Below are 16,541 nucleotides of genomic sequence, written 5' to 3'. Positions count from 1 at the left end.
AACCATTATAAAAACAACTGGCAGCCATTTATTGAATTTTACTGGCTAAAAATTGTGCCAAATGATTTTCAGACATTTTTTTAATTCTCATAATACCTGCACAAAATAGGTTCTAAAATAATTATAAGTAGTCCCAATAACAATAATTAGCCCTTCATAAAGAAGGAAACTGAGGCTTAGAGTTGTTGAATCACTTGCCCTAGGTCACATGGTGGTTTGCAGTAGAACTCAGATTGAACCGTGTGCTTGTGGAGGCTGGTGCTTAACCACTGCATTCTAAGCCTTCCTATAGACAGGCTCTCTCAGACCATTGAACAATGACTCAGGCACAGCCGATGCAATTTACATCTCCATCTCTGCCTCTCAGAGTAATGGTCTCTACACCCACCAAGGTCTTTTCCTGAAAGAAGTTGCTCATTTTTCATTCTAGAAATCTGAGCAAAGGCAGAGCCAGCAGCCCATGGAAGAGGCCCAAATCACTGGGCTTTCAGACTCTAACCAAGAGCCTTTCCCAAGCTAAACCAATCTGTGTCACCAATTTCCATGCAATAATCTGACTTTCAGGTGTTTCTCCTTTAGAAGGGACTTTGGGGTTGACAAGTCACCATCTGTTCCTTCTACAAGATGCTATCAAACAGGGCAATGCTCTGGGTAGTTCACCAGTTGCTAGAGATCCAAAGGTGGCTCAACATGCTGCCTGCCTTCAGGAAGCTGACAGTCTAGTGACAAAGACAGGCATGTAAATGAGTCACTGCAACAGGGCATGAGAGGCTCTGTGGTCCCTGGATTATAGTAATAACAAGGAGAATAACAGTTGCTCACCTCGGAAGGCTTACCAAGAGCCGGGCACTATATCAAGTGCTGTACATAGTCAGTTCAGGCTGCTACAAGAGACTCAGTGGCTTTAAACAACAAACATTTATTTCTCACAGATATGAAGGCTGAGAGAAGTCCAAGATCAAGGAGCAGACTGATGGGTAGTCTGGTCAGAACCCACTATGCCTTGCAGATGGTTGCCTTCTCCTTTTCTTCTTGTATCCTCACATGACAAACAGCAGAGAGACATGAATAGCTCTGTGTCTCTTCTTATAAGGCTACTGGTCTCACTCATGAAGGCTTCACCCTCATGACCTAATCACCTCCCTAAGGTTCCATCACCCAATACCATCATATTGGGGATTAGAATGAGAAGGGAGGGGCAAAAACACTCAGTCTATAGAATTACTTAATTAATTCTTCATAATAGCTTAGTGCAAAAAAGGTAGCATTAACCTCCATTTTACAGTTTTTACAAATTTTACCCCAAGAGTCTAAGTAATTGCCCAATGTCACAATAAATGATGGGATGCAGGTTAAAAACCCAGTCTCTTTGATCACAAAAGCCAGCTCCGTAACTGGGTAGGATGTTTTGAGAATGAGAAATTATGTGCTGATTCTGGCTAGCAGGGATGGGAGAGCCCATCAGAGTGCCAAGGAGCATAAAAATGTCTGACAGACGGAGCAAGGTAACGGAGTGAGTACCTTGGGGTCACATCACAAGCCCCTAGCAGAAAGTCGATAGAAAAAGTAGCAGTAGGTTTCCTGGGAGGCACATTAACTTAAAAGAGTGTTCAAGACAGAGCTTTGATGACAGAGACCTGGGTTTGATATCTGGATGTGGCACTTACCACCCATGTGACCTAGGTCCCAAGTTTCTACACATATAAATTAAAAACAATGAGTTCCCACCTCCTAGAGTCCTGGAGGAGAATAAAAAGAAAATCCATATAAATGGGTTAAACCACTCATCTATCACATTGTAAATGTTCAATACATGTTAGCTTAGGAAAAATAGAAAGTGAGTCTTACAGGGAGACCTGAAGAATGAGTAATAGGGCTGAGTCAGATAGAGAAGAAAAAGGTAGGAAGAGGTGTCATATGCAGAGGAAAAGCAAATGGTGATGTCCAGAGACAAGCGGAAGCAATGGCCTAAAAGGAGTGCAGGGGATGTGGGAGAGATGAGGAGATGAAGAAGATTCAGATGGAAGGGCCAACAAGAATGCCCACGAGGGGCACTGCAGGGCAAGCCAAATAGAGAGGGTCTTATTTTAAGCACAATGTGATGATACTGTTTTCTGTGTAAGCAGGAGAGGGTCAAGTCTTTCTAGTAATCTTTCTAAGTAATCTAGTAATCTAGAGATGGTGGTGGTATGGGCTAGGACAGAGGCAAAAGAGAAAGGGAGAAGTACATGAATTCCAGGATACATCTAGGACTTGGTGATGGATTGAGTTCTGGACTTTTTCAGGTTGTACAATAGGGCAAATGGAGGTACCAGTCTTGAAATAGGGGTGGCTGAGACAATTATGGTGGAGATATTCTGGGGTGCCTGTGAGCCATCCAGTTGGGGGCATCCACAGTGAATGATTAACACACCAAACTTTTGCTCAGCAATGAGTTCTGGGCTGGGAATTGGCCAAGTATCAAGATTTATGGTAGCTTGTTCCTATACTCTTTATTTTTTTTTCTATCTCAGAAATAGAATTCCAGGATTTTTTTAAGGGCAGCTTTGAATCTGGCTAAAACAGTACTTTTCCCAGCCTAAGATTTTATCAATGGGATAAAATAAAAACACTGTGAAGAAAGATTTGTCAGGCCCTCTTTTCTCCTACCTGGGGTGCAGATATGATGGCTGGAACCTCAAGTATCCATCTTTGACCATGAATTATGTTAAAAAACAAGACCACACACCCCACCTCACCAAACTCAGACTTAATTATAGTTTCATCTCTCCCAGAAATGAAATCTTAAACCAGTTAATCAGGAATCACCTGATCACCACTCATTAGGTAATCTGCCCGATAGACCCCCTACAGGAAAGTGAGCTTGCAACAATCAACCCACTTTTTTTTTGGCCTGGTATAATTTTCTTGCTTCTGCTCCCTTCTGCCTGTAAATGTCTTTCATTTTCTACAGCTGCTCAAAACTCCTTTTTAGCTGTTAGATTGGATACTACCTGTTTCAAATCAATTTTTGCTCAAATAAGCTTTTAAAAAGTTTAATATGCTCCAGTTTATGTTTTAACTGGTAGAAGTCGGGCTTGGAGGCTGTTGGAGCAGGAGGATGAGGGCTTGAGTTCCTGATGACATCGTGGGGCTGGCAGCATGCTGCCCTCAGTCGTCTCCCTCTAGAATTCATTAACATGAGAGAGAATGATGATTCTCACGTAGCCATTGGGCTATGGGAGTTTTCTATGGAGCCAAATATAATCCTTCTAGTACAGATGTCATCAGCCTATAAATGGTGACAGGAAACTTGAGAGTAAGGAATGGCAGTGCCCCAGAAGAGGAGATAGGAGAAGAGAAGGGGATGAACAGGGGAAAAGATGACTATAAAAAGACTGAAAAAGAGCCAAGATGAGATTGTTGAGAATTAAGATATTCAAGGAAGGCCAGAGCAGGGTGTTGGTGGATGTGGACCAGATGAATTCCCCGAGCCAAAGACCCTGGGTTGCGAGCTCCTGTGCAAAGTGATGAGCAAAAATGGGGCTTGCCACATGCCCTAGGGATGAAGGCTAGATCTCCCAAGCCAAACACATCAATGTCATTAGCCTTGACAGGTAAGAATCTTTTCCATGTATAAGAGCAAAATCTGACTTCCTGTGATTTCTACCTATTCCCGCTTGAAGACACAGTAAAATGTACACCTTTGACTTTAAGACAGCCTGTCCAAACTTTGAAGACAACACTTTTGTTCTTCTTTCCTTCCTGGTGAAGACTGGTTAATCAACTCTCAAACATTCATCACACCACTCATATTCCAGATTCGTCATGATGCTGGTTACCCTCTTCTAAATGGACTTTATTTTGTTAACATCTCCAAGTGGTCACCAGCCAAGGCAGGCTCATGAGCCCTGCAGACCATCACCTCTGTGGACTGGCACTGTGCTCCTATTAATGCGATCAGAGTGGCTTGGGTTTCTTCAGGAACAGATCACCCCATGGCCTATATTGAACTTGAGATTTTGTTAAGTCAACTCATCCATCAAGGACAAACATGTTGACCTTGTCAATGCAAACATGTCATTTTTTAAAAAATCTCTCTGCAGAATTGGACAGAGATCAGATCTCCAAAAATCAGTTCAGAGATGTTCTATGACAGTGTGGGGTTACAAATCCATTTTAATCTCTTGCCCATTATTTCAGGGTGAAGGAGACCCCAGAATATACCAGCCTTATTAGCAAAGCAAATGACACATGTCCCCCAATCCTCCAAGCATTCCCAGCTGCCTACTTTCCTTTTGTGACAAAGACAATAGACATTAAAGAGTTTCAGCAATTGGCGCGAGGCCAATAGAACACTGGCCACCCTAAACACATCTCCTTCAAAACCACGTTCACAGAGAACTAGAAGGAACTCTAAAGGTTAATGTAGAGAGGCCTTACAGAGCAGTGAAAAGTCCATGGATTTAATAATTTAAAGATGCAGACTGACTTCCTAGCCCTGCTGCAGTGGAAGCTGGCTCATGGGCATACTTAATATCTCTTGGCCTCAAATCCTTTTATCTATAAAAAGAGATCACAATATCTGCTTCTTGGAGCCTTGTGAGAACTGAGGATAATAAAAGCACCTGATCCAGGATAACCACCCAGTGGATGGTAACCATCAGCATTATCTAAGCCAACCTTTCCCTCTGGGGCAGGCTTGTCTCCACAGCATCCCTTTCAAGCAGATCCCAGTGCCTGACCCGGTCCCAGATGGTGACTGTGCACTGAAATATGGGCTGAATGGAGTGAAACCTGGGAGCTGCATGCATGGCAAGAAGAACACCGGTGCTGGGGCCTCTTAGCCTTCTCACCCTCCAAGTTCATCTATTACATGAGCACCATCATTATGGCAATCAGACACAATACCATTTTTTAAAGGTTTTTATTTGTTTTTAGAGAAAAGGGAAAGGAGAAAGAAAGAGAGGGAGAGAAACATCATTGGGAGAGAAAAACATCAATTGGTTGCCTCTCAAATACACCCCAGGACTAACCTGCAACCAGCAATCTTCCACTTGGTGGGATGCTGTCCAACCTACCGACTGACTCACACCGGGCAGGGCAGACACCCTTACATTCTTTTGAAGGTTCTACTCTTAACACAGTGGACTCACAAAGCAACTGTACTTTTTCTCCACATTCCTCCGCAACCACTGCCTTCCCAGAGTTATTCTTTCCCGTCACTGAATAAAATCTTAGGAGGTTCCAAAGCTTTTCCAGAGTGAACAATGTTAGACACGAGAACAATATAATTTCAGCATAATAAGCCTCTGTATTTCATTCAGCTAAAGCTTCCCCCCCTCCTCCCTGGGAAGGTGGCAGCCTGTTTCAAACCTGGAGGAGTAGTGCACTGGAGATAGTAGCTGAAGCACAGATATCCTAGCTCCTCTTCCTCCTCCCTCCCTCTCCTGTGGTACTGCCCAGGGTGATCATATAAACCAGTCTGCCCAGAAGAGTCTCAGTTTACGCCAGTTTCCCAGACATGATTTTGTAAACGTGAAGCAGGTTTGTGGATTTTTTCAGAGCTTCTCCCGCTGAGCTCCCTCAGCTCCCTCCTCGGAGGTCAGGCCTTCTCTGCAGGTAGCTTCCAGTGTTCCCCCATTGCTTCAACTTCTGGCCCCCTGTAACATGCTCACTGTCAGGACCTCTTCACTCCTCCAGGCAGGATCTCCTTAGCCCAGGTTCAGGCCACACTCAGGTCAGGCTTCCTCTTGTCTCTAGAATACTTAGAATAAATACACTCATCCTTGCCCTGGCTTCAGGGAAGGTACAGCAGAGGCAGTGCCAGCCACAGACAGCATGGTGCCTTCAGCCTCTCTGTGCAGAAATCACATGCTTCTCACTATCCAGGGACACAGGTCAGCTCTTCAAGAGCGAGGGTCCTCTCGCTCAGCTATCACAGGAGCAAACAGAAAATATCAGGGAACTCCACTAGTTTTCTCTGGATGGCTCCTTCTCAGGCTTCATGTGCTCACCCACGGCACCCTGGAGAGGGACTGTTGGGCCAACCATCTTCACAGCCCCTCAGCGTTCCTGCTTAGATAGCCCAGCACCCTACTTCAGGATGTGAAGGCTGCAGTTTTTGGAAACTGTAAAGCAGGGTACCCCTAATTCTCACAGGAGCTAACTCTTCCTGAGCAATAACAAAGTGGCAGGCACCTTGCCAGGACCTTTCTATCTGTCACCCACTAGATCCCTGAGGAACCCAGTGGCGTGGGGCCCATTGTTATCTTAATTCTTTAAGGTCAACTACTATCTTATAAACTATCCCACAGCTGAAGTACCTTTTGACCCAGATTTGCTTTTTTAAGGCTTCTTCTCTCTCCACAGCTCTGATTCAACCCTGGGTGGCCACAAGAAAAATTTTGATGGCCTCATTTGAATCTTATTGATATAATTTCTTCTAAACATTTCCAAATTTACCTGTGATGAGGTCCAGAACCTCTTCAGACACAGGTATGGAATACTAGACAACTGATAATATTTATAATGATAATGATAACTTGTCGCGCATTTACCATGCCACAAGCACTGTAGTAACTTCTGTACAAATAACTTCTCCTTTAATCTTCCCAGTAGCTCTGTGAGGCACATTTTAGTGTCAACCCCATTTTGCACATTAAAAAATCCTGCGGCTCAGAGAGGTTCAGTAACTTACCCAAGGTCACACAGCTTATAGTGGCAGAATCAGGATTTCAACTGGAGTCTTCTGGATTTCAAAACCTGTGCTCTTAATCATCAGTGCCAGCACAGACAACACTGTCTCTAAAGGTGTTTATTAAGCAATGGCTTCCTGCCCTGGATGGACATGGCTGTGGCTCCTCCTCAGAGGAGCAGTAGCCCCGGAGGACAGAGAAGGTGGCAGTGCAGGGTAGTGGCAGCAGTAAGAAACAGCCACACTGACTGGGGCCAGGAAGAGGGGAAGCTAGGACCCAGAGGCCTCAGTAGACCAAGTCGCAGCCAGAAGGGCTTGCTGTGGCCAGGGACGCCTCTCTTCACCGTAGCTTACCCACAGACACTGGGACACCAGACATGAGACTGATGGAACTTAAAAGGCACAGGTGTTTAAGTCTTTCTCTGTTTTGCTATTGGCAAGCCACTTACTCACTTTGGGCCCTAGCTTCCTCATTTACAAAATTCTGGGGCAAGGATCCCTCAGCATTGTTTCAAGAAATAAATGGATAATGAAGGCCAGGAACCCATCACACATTTCAGGTTCACTTCCATGAGGTGTGTGGCCGACCATTGGGCTCACAACCCCCAGGTTCTACTAACCAGACCCCCATTCAGAGAAGCAGACCCCACATCTGTGTGTCATTAGCAAAGTATTTCCTACAAAATGAATAGATAAACAATAGAACAATGAAGAGACTCCCCAGAAAAACATTAATCCCATTAAATGACTCCTCCATTTCCCTCTCAGGAGGAGTAGTCACCTCTGTGATATCCATACTTCACAATAAAACCTCTTTGAGAGGTTTTGGTAATTAACTCATGCCTATTTGTTTCTTAAGGTTTATTGAAATCTGCTTTCCTGAGCCTGCCATAGCGATCCTGGCAGGAGCTCTTGTGCCTTCACTATTATAAATGACAAGGCAGCCTGGTCACCTCCCCACAGGTGTCCATCACCTCTGCATCCTCGGATGAATGCCATTCATCTTTGTTAAGTCCAGAACAGCTGCTTCCCGCTGTCTGAGCTAGGAAACAGCCAGGAGGCAATTGAGAATTCATGACCACGAGTCAGGCTTCTGGGAGTTTCCAGACTGTAAAACACTTTCATTCCTATCATTCACATGATCCATGCAGCCCCAGATAAAACTGGTAAGGGGACTAGCGATTCTCTTTGCCTGTGTATTTGATTTGTCCATGAAAGAGCCACAGATGAAGGAGTCCCATTAGAAGACTGATTGCAGATAAGGATCCAGTGGGAGAGCAAAGCACAGGCTCCAAACAAAGCAGCTGCAGGTGCACTAGTCCCCTTTGTGAAGTGCTTCTGTTCTGTCTCACCATCCAAACAACCAAAAGCAAAAGGCTTCTCCAAGGCTTTACCTGAAATTACACTAGAGAGTCATTCTTTCACCCCAAATGCTAACCTTCATTAAGCACTGATACTCTTTAGGACCTGACATATTTGGCTTGACCGGCATTTCTACCTCAAGATAAAGTATGTTTATTAAGTCCTCTCCTGAGGGGAACTTGGAGGAGAAAGAAGGAGTGGATATAAACAACCTGGATATAAGAACCTGGATATGAGCATCAAGAAAAGACTTCTCCAGGCAGAAAGGGTTCAGGGAGGCTGGTAGAATTGACAGGGACATTTCTATCAGCAGCAACCCCTGAATTAAAGTAGCCAGGCCAGTCAATCTAGAAAATACCAATCACTCCTGCCCACTCCACTCAGCCCTGGCCCAGGTTACTGACTTGTACACATTTGCAATTTCCAAAGAAAAGAATGATTTTTTAAATGTATATACATTTTATTCTGTCACACCCTTAAAATGCCCGAGAAGTTAATTTTTCTCCACAGGATGCGATGAGAATTGGCGCACAGACGCCTCTGCTCCTGGAGATAACACAATCACAGGTAGCCTCAAGGTGCTCTCAAATGACAATAGCAGCAGGAGCAGCAGCAACAACAAAAATTCTCAAATTGAAAATAAAATGTTTACATTAACCTCTGACATGGGTGTGGTGCTGTTACCAAACAACAAGAGGAGGTGGTCCGAGGGAGGGGCAATACAATATTTGGCCCACCTAGGGATGCCCAAAACTGCTATACAACAGGGGCCCCTCCCAAAAACAAAATACTGATATCTACTAAAATCTACTGGGCCCTTCTGTCCGCCGCCAATTGGAAAGACATCTCTTAATGCCAGAGATTTGTGAAAAGGAAACAAAATGTTTATTTAATGCTATTCAGGCCTAATGCCTCCACTAAAATATCAAAGTCCTTTAGGGTATACACCTACACCCACACAGCACTCCCTTCTCCCACTGTCCCAACTCCGGGTACCGTAAATCAGGAAAAGAGCACACATCTGTGTTGCAGGCCGCTGGCACCGTCAGCTGGGTCACTGTGCAGGATCTCGAGTTAATCCAAAGTACTGTGGTACCCTCTCATGGTCCACTGGCAAGAGTCCTTTGTACCCAGTTCCAGTCAAAGTCTCTCTTGCTTTTCAGGCCCCGTGGCCAAAGGGGGCACCCCAAAGCCGCGTGGGCCTCTTCTACCAAAGCTGCAGGGGTTTGCACTCCACCAAAAGCATGTGGCTGTCTTCTTCACCTGGCTACAGGGATCTCCATTCTGGCAAAGGTGCGTGGTTTTTCCCTTTCACCCGGGAAAGGGGGTCCACGCCCTGCCAAAACCACGTGGCTCCCTCTTTCACCTCACCAAGAGGGGGTCCTCACTCTGCTGAAACCGCGTGGCTCTCTCTTCATCTGGCCAAGCGGGGACCCTTCATGTCCTAGAGCCAGTCTTTTCCAAGCTCCCACACAGGCACTCTCACTCAGGGGCACAGCCCCTAGTTCCATCCTGAGTTCCAAGCCCTTCTCACTCAGGAGTGCAGCCCCTAGTTACATTCTGAGTCCCTTGCTCCAAACTTGGCCACAGCTATTTAACATATCTATGAAACCAGTTAAAGGTTATAGATATGTTAAATAATCATTCCAGAGGTTAGCTGCAAAACTGTTGCTATGCAAAACAGCTCTCAATGGCCTGGCTCCATTCATCCCTTCCCCCTGGGGGTGGGGGGCGGTGAGGACATCTTATATGTCTCTCCAATATTTCTATACACTTTGAATTCTGGACACCCTTCCAAATCCCTTTTTTTGGGGGCCCCTCTGGCTTCACCCTGTATCAGTGCTTTATGAATGTGCCCCCAAACCATCTCATGGCTGTGACATCACTGAATTCAAGCTTCTCTCTTAGGTAGGAAGTGAGCAGGTCCTTCCTACCAGGTCAGGATCAGAGGTGCTGGAGGTTAAACGATTTGCATCTCAAAGTCTGCATCCCAGCTTTACCAATGCTTACATCCTGGCAGGGATTTTCCACTGCTGGGCGGGGATCCGAGGCAGGGAGGCACTGCTTGCTGCAAAGACTCGGGAATCGGAACCGCTGGGAATCCAGGCTTTCCCTCTTCAAGTCAGACAGGATCAGGGGCTGCTCACGGGCAGGAGGCAAGTCTCCCTGTGTTGAGTTACATATCTGTATGGTACTTTATATGGTCAACACACAAGCCATTAAAATGCAGGGAAATAAACAACTGGTGAAAACTACAGAGTGGGAGGAATCTGCTTTCTCAACTTTAGACAGTTTTTGTGAGTAAGCCACAAAATGGTTTCTGAGACTTGTTTGGGCTCACTTCCCATTTCAAGATAAGCTAGGGTGAATCGATATTTAAGTCTCCACTTGAGTAAGTCATTCACCCCGTTTGTCATGATCAGCAGGTTAGTGTTCCACCTGCCAGCCTGTCAGAGTGGCACCTTTTTGCCCAATACACATCGGGCTTAGCCTTTAAAGAAGTATATGTGTTTTCGAAGCCGCATGTGGGGTCTTAGTTCTTGGACTCTGGGACCTCTAATAGAATGCAAACTGCTAATGGGATGTTCGAGTTAGCAGCTCTGTGGTATATCCGGAGGGTGTCCAATTGTCTAAGTTTGTTTAAAGCTGATCATCTCAAAAAGACTCATAAATTAACTAGATGGGCACTTTGAAACATTTATCAAATGGGACTTTGTTTGGTTATTCTAAGTCTCAAAGTTTCCATTACTTGCATTTTGGCTCTGCATGTTAACATTTCTGCCAAAAGGGCCTAGGATTATCTGTCTTTGGTCCAAATCATTTTCCTAGAATTCCAAATGGATGATTTGTGTTGCTCTCAGTGGAGAGCACTCTCGCAGGGTGAGAGGAGAGAATGAAGCTAACACACTTTCTACGTGGCTAGTTGTCTCTGTCAGCACACATGTGCCTAAGAACATAACATCACACATATTCATATGTACCTTAAGTATGCACCTTGGTAACATGCACCTTAATTAGAGTTGTTAAGAATAATATTGGCCAAGGTCTTTGTTAGGACTCACTTCTCCCCCAGAATATTCCAAAGCAAGGAGTTGGAGGCAGGCCCTTTATTTGGAGGTGCTCCAGGAAACAACTGAGGGAAGATGTAAAGGGAAGTCGGGAGAAGAGGAAAGCCAGCAAAGGGCACAAAGGACACAGTCATGAGCAGGTTGTCACTGAGGACCACTTGGGCTCAATGACCTTCCATGACCTTCCAAGAAGCCATCTAGAGCAGGCCTCAGAGTTGGTCTATCAAGTAACAGATGCCCACAAAAGCTGGGGTATTAATGTACTCAACCCCTTGTTTCTCATTAGTGGAGGGCTGTCCTGGAAGTGACAAGTGCCTGGCATCCATGGACTGTCCACACACAGGCGAGGCACATCCCCAGGGCTGCGTGTGCTGAGGTGGGCGAACACAGTCACACACAGTCACTCCCGTGGAAGCTGCAGGTGCACTCAGAGGCTGTGGTGTCAGCAGCACTGTCCACAGCCTGTGCTGGAATCATTGATTCTTGGAATATTTGACCTGAGAGCAATTTTAGAGATTGTATTCTTTTCCCAGGGCTGTCATAATAAATTACCACAAACCAGAAAAACACTCACATTTATTCTCTCACTGTTCTGGGGACCAGAAGTTGGGAATCTAGGTGTTGGCAGAACATGCATCACTCGGGCCTCTGTCTTCATATTGCCTCCTCCTCTTCCATCTGTCTGTCTCTGCCTCCCTCTCATACGGACACTTGTCATTGGAGTTGGTGTCACCCAGGAAATCCAAGGGGATCTTATTTCAAGATCCTGAATTTCATTACATCTGCAAAGACCTTTCTCCATATAAAGTAATATTCCCATAGTCTTGGTGTTAGAGCAACCACACAGTTTTTGAGGGGCTACCATTTAATGCACCCCAGAGATCATGGATTCCAAAACTCTATTTAATGGGTAAGGTTATGAAAGCAGGAGAATCAATAACTGGTTCAAGGATGTACACCTGGAGCCAGACAAGGAGCCAGACCCTGGTCTCCAAATGTGAAAACAGAATTCACCCACTTGCTCAGGACATAAATCCAGGAATCCTCCTTTACTTCCCACGTTTCTTCATCTCCTGCATCCACCTATCAGGTAGGGCTATCCTCTTTATCCCCAAAGGACATCCTGTGGCCTACCACTTCTCACCTCCTCTGCCTTCATCTCTATAGTCCAACCAATAGCTTCCCTGGCTCAGGCCACGTGCCTCCTAACTGCTTCTCCTCTTGGTTTTCCATAGTTCATTCTTTATGCCTGGCTTCCAGTACATTTTCAAGAAAACCATTCTGCCACTTCAGAACTGCAGTGTTTCCTGTCACACCAAGGAGAGAATCCAGTACTGCCTATGCCCTTGCTGCCCCAGTGACCCACCTCTCTACCTCCTCATCTCACCTCCTGCTGCCCATGCTTCCCCTGAAGCTGCTCCGGCAACCTTGCCCACCTTTCTGTCCCCCAAACACACTAGATCTTTGCCTCATAAGCCCTCCAATGTCTTATCCCTTCAGCTTAGCACATTTTCCTACCAGGCCTCATCAAGTCCAGCCTCAAATGTTACTTCCTCAGGGAGGCCTTTTTATGCCAGGTAACTACACCCTTCCCAGCCCGGTCAATCGCTGTCTTATTTTACAGAGTGTTTTATTTTCTCATATGTCTCCATCTTCTTGCCACTATCTGAGATTAGCTTGTCTGTCTGTGTTTATTGCTTATGGTCTGTGACCCTCTCCACCTCCAGAAATGAAAGCTGCAATTGAGCATGGACTTTCTCTGTCTTGGCCTTGTGACCTCCCAGGACTGTGGGGTGTTACGGTACAGCTGTGGGGAGGTGGAAAACTGGGTTAAAACTGTATGACTCTGGATTCTAGATCAATCGTTTAATGATTCTTTAATTCAAGGCAAGTTAGTCTCTCTCTGTCTCAGCTTTCCCACCTGTAAAATGGGAACAGAAAGAGTAGCATGCCTCACAGGGATGATCTGAGGGCTGAATGGGGTAATCTGCGGAAGGCACAGCACATGTTGAGTGCCATATGCGTTTGCCGCTGCTACTACCTCAGATTCCCTGGCACATGGGCACTCCATGCACTTTGATTGAATGACTAAATCAGTGACTAATTCCTAATCCCGCACTCTTCTCAGGATAAATATTCGTAATTTAAAACATGCAGATCGGAGTTTAATGTAAAGACATACAAACACAGAAACTATTTATTTATCTTCTATTAATAGACAATACAAGTCTGTATAATTGTGGAAGGCAAAAGAAATAAAAAGAGGAACAGAATCCTGGGCCCAATTTCAGCAACATTAATTCACAGTGACAACAGTGGGCCCTCGGCACAGAGCTCCCATATCATGCTCCAGTCCTCCATCACTGGGAAAAGTGGGCTGGGCAGAGTCAGATAGATACTGCAGATCCTCAAATAACATGGTTTCACTCAATGTCACTTCATCATAAAGTTCATGAGATGGCTTGGGAGCTCAACTCTTGTTTATATCAGTTTTAGCCTATGGGAAAATTGGTTTCATTATATGTCACTTTGCTTAAAGTCACAGAACCTCTTGACAACATTAAAGAGGACTCACTCTGCCTTGGATTCTTGAACATGAATTTCAAAGAACTTAGAGGCAATAAAATGTATAACAGCGAGGCTTGAGAGATTCAAAAATGAAGTACGTTGTAAGGAGTTCAGGGAGCTCTATAAAGGGTGATGTCCTTACATTTGAAAGATGCCAATGAGGAAAGAAAGGAAATGTTAAATAAAGATGGGTTTGTGTGCATTACAGGACTTCCAGGTGAGCTCAGAGAGGGGCACGGAAAGGATGTGTCTCCGAGGTGTCAGACAAAACAATGTAGGAATGTAGGTTTCTTGCAGGCAGTGCAAGGAACAACATGACAGATGTGGGAGGGACTGAGAAGGACCTCTGACTCCCATCTGCTTCCATCTCCTATCAGTGACTCCACCACAAACCAGCACTTTCTATGGATATCTCCATTCAGGCCTCATAGGGAGCTCACAAGGTGGGCAAGGCTGTGCTATTAGCCTATTTTAAAGATGGAACAACCTGGATCTCAAAGGGACAAAGCCCCAGGTACCACAGCTATTCATCTGAAGAGGAGAATGACTATCAGACAGAAAAGGGAAGAGCCAAAATTCAAGAGACATGGGTCCATGGGTGCACAGCAGCCTATTCTAGGGACATTCACCTCTCCAACCCCCAAATATCTCTGACAAATAGTGCGAGATTATTCACAGAACTAGGTGCTGAAGACGCAGAGATGAATGAGTCTCCAAGCAGCTGACAGTCTCAGGCAGAAACCAATCTGTAATTGAGCAGGGCTTCTAGGAAGAGGGGCCACAGAGGAGCAGCATCTCACCTGGAATTTATGCCACGAGGAAAGGCTTTCCTGTTGCAGGTGAAAACACTTGGAAGTTGGATTTAGCAGGTAAGAGGGGTCAGGGAAGAGAGTGTTCCCCCAAATAAAACAGCAGGTGACCCAGGGGATCTGGGACTAAGACGGCAGATGGAGTCCTGTTTGCAGAATTAGTCAGCTCAGAAGATGTGCTAAATGGGTCTCCCTCTCTATGCAGCAAGGGCTATAAGGTAAGAACTGTGCTTCTCATTCATCTCTGAATCCCCAGTGCCTGGCACATACCTGCTACTGAATAACTACAATAACAGCAATGACAATAATAATGGCTAACATCGATCCAACACTGACTACGGGGTGCATAACAAATGTTACTGCTAGAAAGTGCTCAATAAATACGTACTAATTGAGTGAGCAAGGGAATGAATGGCAAGAGTGGCAAGACAATGTTGGAGAGCAGCAGGGTCCTGCTCACAAATTCATGGGCCAGCTGAGGAATGTGGGCTCTACCCAGAAGGCAAGAGGTGGGGCACCAGCAGAGGCTTGAAGTGGGGACTGACATGGCTTGGTGTCCATTTTTTTAAGTTTGTTCTAGCTGCTATTGGAGCAGAGTGAGAGAGGAGGTGTGGAACCAGTTGGATGCCACACATGGGGATGAAGAGTGGTTGACTCTGAACTATAGACGTGGGCGAGGGCTCTCAGAGCTCAGTTTTTAAAGACTGATGATGCTGGATGCCATAAACCATAGAGATCAAACGAGAAACAGTACCCACAGAATGACAACAGCTGACAATTATTGAGCACTTGCTCTGTGTCATGCACAGTTCTCAGTGATTCACACAAATTAGCTAATTTAATCTTCAAAACAACCCAATCTGATAGATGCAATTACTACACCCAGGCTACCTGGTCAATGCTCATGTTCTAACTGAAAATCAGTAAGACGTCTGCCACTCAAAGGGAACACAACCCATTGTTTTATGAAACTGTGATGCTGTACAAATGAATTACAAAAACAAGACAAGAAATTGGGTCTGGAGGATGGGAAGAACTGGAACCCGTGGACAGGACCAGCTCAATGGCCACATACCCTGAGGAATTGCTGAAGGTGCCTGAACTTGGTGACTTAGGGATGTTCTGCTGCTGTCACTGTCTTGAGATCCTGAATATTTTTTGAACAAAAGGCCCCTATTTGTATTTTGCCCTGGCCCCACACGTGATGTTAGCCAGTCCTGCAGGAGGATGTAAGTTGCACACAGCAGATCCCAGATCCATATGGAGAAAAGCTTCTTCCCTCGCGTGGCCGGGGGAAGGGGTGGGGGCACTGGATTCCCTTCTGACACTGGAGTCCCTTTTGTTCCTCTTCAGCACACATATATTCATGCAGATGCTGGACAACCACACAGAAGAGATGTTCCAGAAATAATTTACTCTTCAAGTAGAGGGTGAGACCCAGCCATCTCTCCAGAACCACCCACATCATTCAGAGTAATGATAGCCTCTCAGATTGCAGCAAATTGCCTCCAGTGGCCCATCTTTTATGGCTGTGGATTTTCCACTGAAACATTCAATTCCAGTCCTTAAGGATGTGACAAGGATATGGGTCTTTGGAAATGCCCTTCTGGTGATTTTTAAAGGCAGCCCTGGTTAAGGACCACTCCTGAAGCAGAGGACATCTCTGGCTCTGGTCCAGCGGACACTACTTAGAAGGCACTCAGCAGTTTGTGAAATGCGAAGGGAGTCCTGGCATAAGCACTAAATTGTGGCCAATCAGTTCCTAGTTCTTTCACCCTGTCATGAAGTTACAACAATCCTTACACCTCTCTGTCTACCTCTATCATTTCAAATACCCAAACCCCAAGCCACTCAACAAAACATAAAATGACCCAGAAACTTCAAAGGAAGACAGACCAAAGAACAAAGCACATTCAATTGATTCCTCTCTCACTATCTCATTGCCCCTAAAAAGTCAGGTGGACCCTCTGCCCATCATCCTGTATGCCTTTCCTTCTTTTCAAGTGTCTTCATTTTAATGCCATTCTCCAGAAGTGGATTAATAGGATCATGCAGTAC

Source organism: Artibeus jamaicensis, unplaced genomic scaffold (assembly GCF_021234435.1).
Source record: "Artibeus jamaicensis isolate MK-2021 breed Jamaican fruit bat unplaced genomic scaffold, CSHL_Jam_final contig_3182, whole genome shotgun sequence".
In the NCBI taxonomy this organism is placed as follows: Eukaryota; Metazoa; Chordata; class Mammalia; order Chiroptera; family Phyllostomidae; genus Artibeus; species Artibeus jamaicensis.
This window is presented reverse-complemented; position numbering follows the sequence as displayed.